The 6,000-nt window shown below is 49.0% G+C and overlaps 1 protein-coding gene across 1 annotated transcript in view; it reads left to right on the top strand.

Moving 5' to 3' along the window:
- The first annotated feature begins 2,186 nt into the window (after positions 1-2,186).
- The window catches only part of CNTN1 (contactin 1), a 262,071-nt gene continuing 258,257 nt past the window's right edge, over positions 2,187-6,000 (top strand). The window contains exon 1 of the mRNA XM_074827442.1: positions 2,187-2,308. The gene's annotated coding sequence lies outside the window, so the exon portion shown is untranslated. The remainder of the gene's footprint in view (positions 2,309-6,000) is intronic.

Genomic DNA, 6,000 nt, shown 5'->3' with positions numbered 1-6,000 from the left:
TGAAACGTTTTTATGGTCCTCACTGTAAGAAAGCAGTTGTCTAAAAACTGCAGTTCAGATGAAGTCTGTGCCAGAGTTTCAAAGCTCACTAATATTTTAAATGCCTTCTGTTCCACTACTATATGTTTGCCAGTATGTATAATCTAACCTGTTTACCCTAATATGCTCTGCTATTCAGTCTTTCTTTCCATTTTTTCTGCACCTTTGGTACCACCCAGTTTTGTCCCTGGCATGCAACCTCCATCTCTGTTGCTTTGAGAGCACACCCACAGTGACAGCTCTTCTCTTCTGCATGTTTGTGTACACACACAATGCTCAGTATTGGATTAAGACACAGGAATTAAAGACCCGAGCCTAAATCTTCAACCCTGGAACGATTAAATGAGAATCTGTTTTTGTTTGTGGGTTGGTGGTTTTTTTTGTTATGAACTATGCTTTTTATCCCTGAACAAGCTTCTTACCCATATGGTTGCAGGAGTATGATCTCACTGTAATTGACAGAACGGTATCTGCTGCAATCTGCAGACTGTAAAACCTTTCAGTCATGCAAGAACTACCTGAGATGACGGCTACAAGTGAAGCAGTCCTGACTTATTTCCTCCTGCCCCTACTTACCTCAAGTTGCTGACAAAAATTACTCCAGATGCCTCTCTACTGCAGAGACCTCACTTCTCATAAGGGGGAATTTATGTGCTTTGGTGTAACTCCCAGCAGAAGGGATTGATCATGGAGCAACAAGGGCCCTCAGGCTGTCAGGCTGAGGGCCTTGGACTAGCTGAAGTTTTCCACTCACTGGTCGTTATTGCTGTGCAGGTGGCATAACCTAGTCAAGTGTTACTTGTGCTCTGCCAGCTAGTGACTGTGTGTCACTCACTGTAAATATAAAGTGTCACAGTTTCAGCCCCTGCTCTCCCCAAAAGCTTTGTTTCATATATAGTGGTAACTCATGTCTGGTAGTTTTGCAGGTTCAATGTTCCATCCCTCAGGAGTCCTTCCTGCAGCAGCCATCAGAATTTGGCAGTTCGTGAGTCCTCAGTGGATCATTTCTCCACTCTGGCCCTGTTTGCTTTCCTCCAAGCAGGCATGCAGCAAGCCCCATGCTTATTCTGGGACAGGGCACCTTCCTGCCTGTGCATTCACACAGCCCTTTTGTCTTTTTTTTTCCTCTGGGAGTTTTGACTTCTACAGCAATTTACAAAGTGGAAAATACCACGGGATTTGGGCTGAAGGGAGGGGAGGAGGCTTTGAAAATAAATATCTAGCCTTTGTGGTAATGAAGAAAAATTAAGACATATGATCCTGCACAGAAGATGCAAAGTCCAGAAAATAAATTTGAGGCTTAAGAAAAATCCCATCATTTCAAAATTATTGTCCTAACTTGGAAGGAGAGTATTAATTGAAAGTTTGCACCTGGCGTTACCGGGCACATCTCTCGAGGATCCCGAGCATCACGCCTCTTGCCCAGCTGCACCCTTGGGGTCGGTCTCGTCTCCCGCCTCTTTCTCTGCTGTCGGTGCGTGCGGGCGCAGCTGAGGGACATGGGCGGGGTATGGGCAGCAGCTTCATTTGGGCTTCACCTTCCCTTTGGGCATGTGCAGAGCGCACGCCCGTGCCTACGAGTGTGTGTGGATGTGTGTGTGTGGCAGTCGGTGCTGCACATGTCCGCCGGACAGCGCGGAGTGCTGTTCCACCTGCAGTCGTGTGTCATAGCGAGCGGGACAGCCGCCGACGGCGGCAGCTGAAGACCCTCCGCGCCCCCGGCACTGTTCACCCTCACCCCTCCCGGTCTGACGGGGCGACCCTCCCGCTGCCTCTCAGCCCGCTCCCCGACCCCCCGAGCCCGTGCACCCACCGCGGCCGGGGCTGCCGGCTGGTGCGCCCCTCACCTCGCCAGGCTCACCTCCTCTCCCCGGCTCTCCCCCCTCTCCCTTCACCACACGCTAGCCCTCACCTCCCGCGCCCCACGGCTCTCCTCGCTCTCTCCGCAGCACTCTGCCCTCACCTATTCCCCCTCCTCTCCCTGCTCGCCCCTCACCTCTCCCCGCTCTTCCCCTCACCGCCGCGCTCGCGCTCGCTCGCGCGCGCGCACGAGTGACATCACCCCTGTCCAATCAGCCGCCGCCGCTCCCCGCGCCCCGCTCGGCCCCGGCGGCCCCGCGCGCGGCGGGGCGGGGGGGGGGGGGCCGCGCGTGCGGCTGTCAGGCGGGCGCGCGGGCGGCGGGCCGGGCCGGGCCGTGCCGTGCCGGTGTGCGCAGCTGAGGCGGGACGCCGCGGGGTGACATCGCGTCTGTGCGGCAGCACTGCGCAGGTAGGGCACGGCTCGCTTCGTAACGGCGGCGGCGACGGCGTGCCCCCCGCCCGTTTTGCGCTGCGGCGCCCGGCTTAGAGACGCGAGTAAGAGCCGCCGCCGCGGCGCTGCCTCCTGCGGGGGGAGAGGGGCAGCCCCCGGCGGCGGGCGGTCCTGGGGAGGGGATGCCGTCGCGGGTGGGTTTGCATGGGCGGGGGCCCTGCCGCGGCGGGGAGTCAACTTTCCCGGTGCAGCTGGCGGAGCTGGGGCAGGTGCGGGGGGGTGGCGGGCGGCCGCAGCCCCTCGCCCCACGGCTGGGCGGCGGGGGAGCTCCGAGCTGCCCCGCAGACGGTACCGGAGCCCGGGCCTGGGCGGCGGGGCCCGCTCCGGAGAGGCGGCCGGGGGCGGTGGCCGTCACACGGCGCGGGGAGCCGCCCCCTCCGCGGGCGCCTGACGCTGGGTACGGGATTACTCGGCCCCCCGGGCTGCCGAAAGTGGGACGCTTTCCCTGGGTAATCCTCTCGCCAGCGCTGTCCCCTCGCGATCGTGGGCTTCGCGGTGGGAGACGCGAGCTGCCAGGCGCCCGCGGAGGGGGCGGGGGAGGGTGCCGCAGGGAAGACCTAATTCTCGGTTTGGTCTCTGGTTCCTACTGGCGCACGTATGGGTCTGGGGAGCGCGTGGGAAAAAAATGCCTCCGTGCTGTGTGTGTTCTCCTAGCGCCTCATCTCAGCAGCGCTGTTGCGGCGAGGGTTGTGCTCAGAGCAGTCTGCGCGCCCAGAGGCAGCCTTGCTCCATCTCATGTACTTGTTTGCTTTTTATGGTGATCAGCTAAAAAGGGACTTTTTTCATTGCACCTTCTTGCAGTAAAAAAGTGTTTTGCTTTGTTTCCCCCCTTGTAAAATGCTAATTATGGTGGTTTTCTGTGTCACTTTTCCGTAAATGGCAGTAATTCAGGCTGACTGTAGTAACACCTGCTGGTGAGAGCAGAAACACCACTTGCGGACACTGCCGTTGCTGAGCTCTGCTAAAAGTCACCTGAAGGGGCTGAGCGTGCCCGTGAAGCTCTGCCTCAGCTGCAGACCGAGTGAGGGGCTCTTCAGGCGTTCCATCTGCTCTATGAAGCGCCATTTAATTCTGCTTATAAAACCTACTGGAGATTATCCATGCAGTTAATCAACTGTGCTCCATTTAGTAATGAAAATAAACTCTGACCTGTGACCTAAGAATGTTTTCAATGGTTATTATATCAAAGCCCCTTAAAAAAATATTTAAAGGGTTCTTTAAGGTTTTAAAAATAAACCATTATGTAATGTCTGGTGTGCACAACTTAGGCAAAAAATCGCCTAAAAATGCAGCCACCCACGTGTGCAGAGGTGGCTGCATCAAAGGAGGTGTTAACAAATACACTTTATTTAGTATCAGTCTTTTCTATAAAATTACTTGTAAACCAGTAACAATAATGAACACAGGACTTGAAATTGCGTAAGAGCAGGGGAAAGCTGCCTGAAATGGCCTGAAGTTATAAAAATTCTCCATTTTTCTTTTCTAACATTAGTAATGTTTAAATGTCTTCCTTGCAGTGCGATTATTGTACGTATCCCTATGAAAGGATGATCTTTGGCCCATGTTGTATCAATAATAATAATAATACTAATCCACCAAAATTTCTTTAATAAGAATTTTCCTTAACGTTGCAGGAGCCTGATGGTAGTATGGAATTCTGTTTGTTTGCTTACCTCCAAATGTGTATTGTCAGCATCAGTTGCTTAGTTTTTGTGTTTAGTGATAGTTGACATCGCATCAAAGCATACCTTATCCATCCCCAAATTCTGCAAAAAGTAAAAATAAGCAAAATGCTTCTGTCCTTGTCCATGTTTGTGTTATCTGGAGTGTTGTTCTAAACCAGTAAGAGATTTCCAGTATTACTTCTGACAGACACCAAAAAGTAATGCAGCCTCAACACAGCTGCATGATAATGCAAGAACTTACTTGATTTCATAGAATCTTAAATCAAGTATTTTAAACACCTTCTTTAAAAGAAATCCCACATGATTACAGTTATGGAACAAAGAGCTTGTAAGCGCCTTTTTGAGCATGCCTGTCTGATACAGTCCTAACTGCATGATCACATACTATTTTTTTTTCTACAGGAATCTTGGCTCATTCAGTGCACAGGATGGATGGAGCTCACTTATTGAGTATTTCGCTTTTGTTTATCATTCTCATTGATCATTATGTGAGCCCATGATTTATTTACAGACAGCTGATAACGTCTGTATGGGCTTTGCTAAAGTGCTTATCATCATGTGATCAGAATGCCTCACAAGTAACTATTAGTTTATCAAACACTACCTAAGACGAGAGAAGACTTTTACAGATGGCAAACAGAGGCACAAACAGGGTTAGGTGAAAAATATTCACTTATTTTTGGTGTCCAATTTGAAATTTCTATGGTTTTTGTAAATATGTTTGCCCAAGTTAAACTGCCAATGCTTTTAGTAAAAGTCCTGACTGCTCCACACATTTGTGGATGGGAAGAAGAGGAATTCACAGTTAATTACAAACTGTGGAAATTTTGGGTAAAATGGCATGCATGACAGTAAGAGAAATGGGGGAAACTACAAAAGGGAGGACTTTAATTGTTTAAAGCCTTTGTGGCATATTACAGAGCCCTGTCCATTTTTCTTTCTGCAAGACCTGCCTCGTTCACTACACATATTTCTATTCTTGAGTATGTAAGATGAGTCCTACCTGCATTAGGTTCTGTATCATTTTCTGTGCATGTTCATCCTGTGCACTCAATGAAGCAAGGTAACTCTGAAGAAGCTGTAAATGTTTATTTAAAAACATTTGTATAAAAACATACACACTCAAGGGAAGAGAATTATGGTTGCAGTGTTTGTCGTTTTATAACTTTTGAGTGGTTGATTTAGTAACCTTAATAATATTCTTTCATGCTGTTTCTGGGGTAAAAAGTGCATATATGTCTCATATACTTTCTTAAAACCTAGAAAACTAAACTTAAGAGAATTAAATAAAAACAAACCAAGAAAATGCAGAAAAATTTCAACTCTCAGATTTCTTCTTGTGTTGCTGTATTGGACTCAATGGTGGTTATCAACAGGGTTGGAGAAGTTGAATCCTTTGCAAAAGCTCTTGAACTTTGAGCATTATGAGAATGGAGTCCCTTTTACATGAACCAGTGATAAAGCAGAATGGCATAGTTTGTCGTGCATTTAATACTTCTAATGGCGGAAAAGTGGTGAAAGACTGGAGATCTTTCTATTCTAGGTTTTAGAGAGAGTGTATTATGGTGGATGAGGGCTCTTTTGCCAGTTCTCTGGAAGCATAGTCCTTTTCACTTCATCCTTTATACATGTCTCCTGATGACAGTCTCCTTATCCTCCTGTAGCCAGTCTCAGCCTTCATTTTTTAGGTACTGCTGGTCTTGACTGTTCAAAATTTGTCTTAAGTTTCTTCTCTCAGCCAGTCCTGTCTCTCCTTGCTTTTTGCCTGTCAGCATTCCTTCAACTCACTTTATTCCCCAGAGCTTCCTCTTCTTGATTTGCTGTATCAGTTCAGTTCTAGTCTCCTTCCCTTCTCAGTCACCAGTCCCTTTTTCTGTGCTTTTACCAAACGGTGGTCTCAATTTTCACTCCTCTTTGTAGACCATGTGGTGGCTTTTGTTCTTCTGCACTGAAACAACACAGTAC

The sequence above is a fragment of the Strix aluco genome, chromosome 5 (genome assembly GCF_031877795.1).
Source record: "Strix aluco isolate bStrAlu1 chromosome 5, bStrAlu1.hap1, whole genome shotgun sequence".
In the NCBI taxonomy this organism is placed as follows: domain Eukaryota; kingdom Metazoa; phylum Chordata; class Aves; order Strigiformes; family Strigidae; genus Strix; species Strix aluco.
The sequence above is the reverse complement of the archived record's forward strand: the minus strand, read 5'-3'. Positions and strand labels throughout refer to the sequence as shown.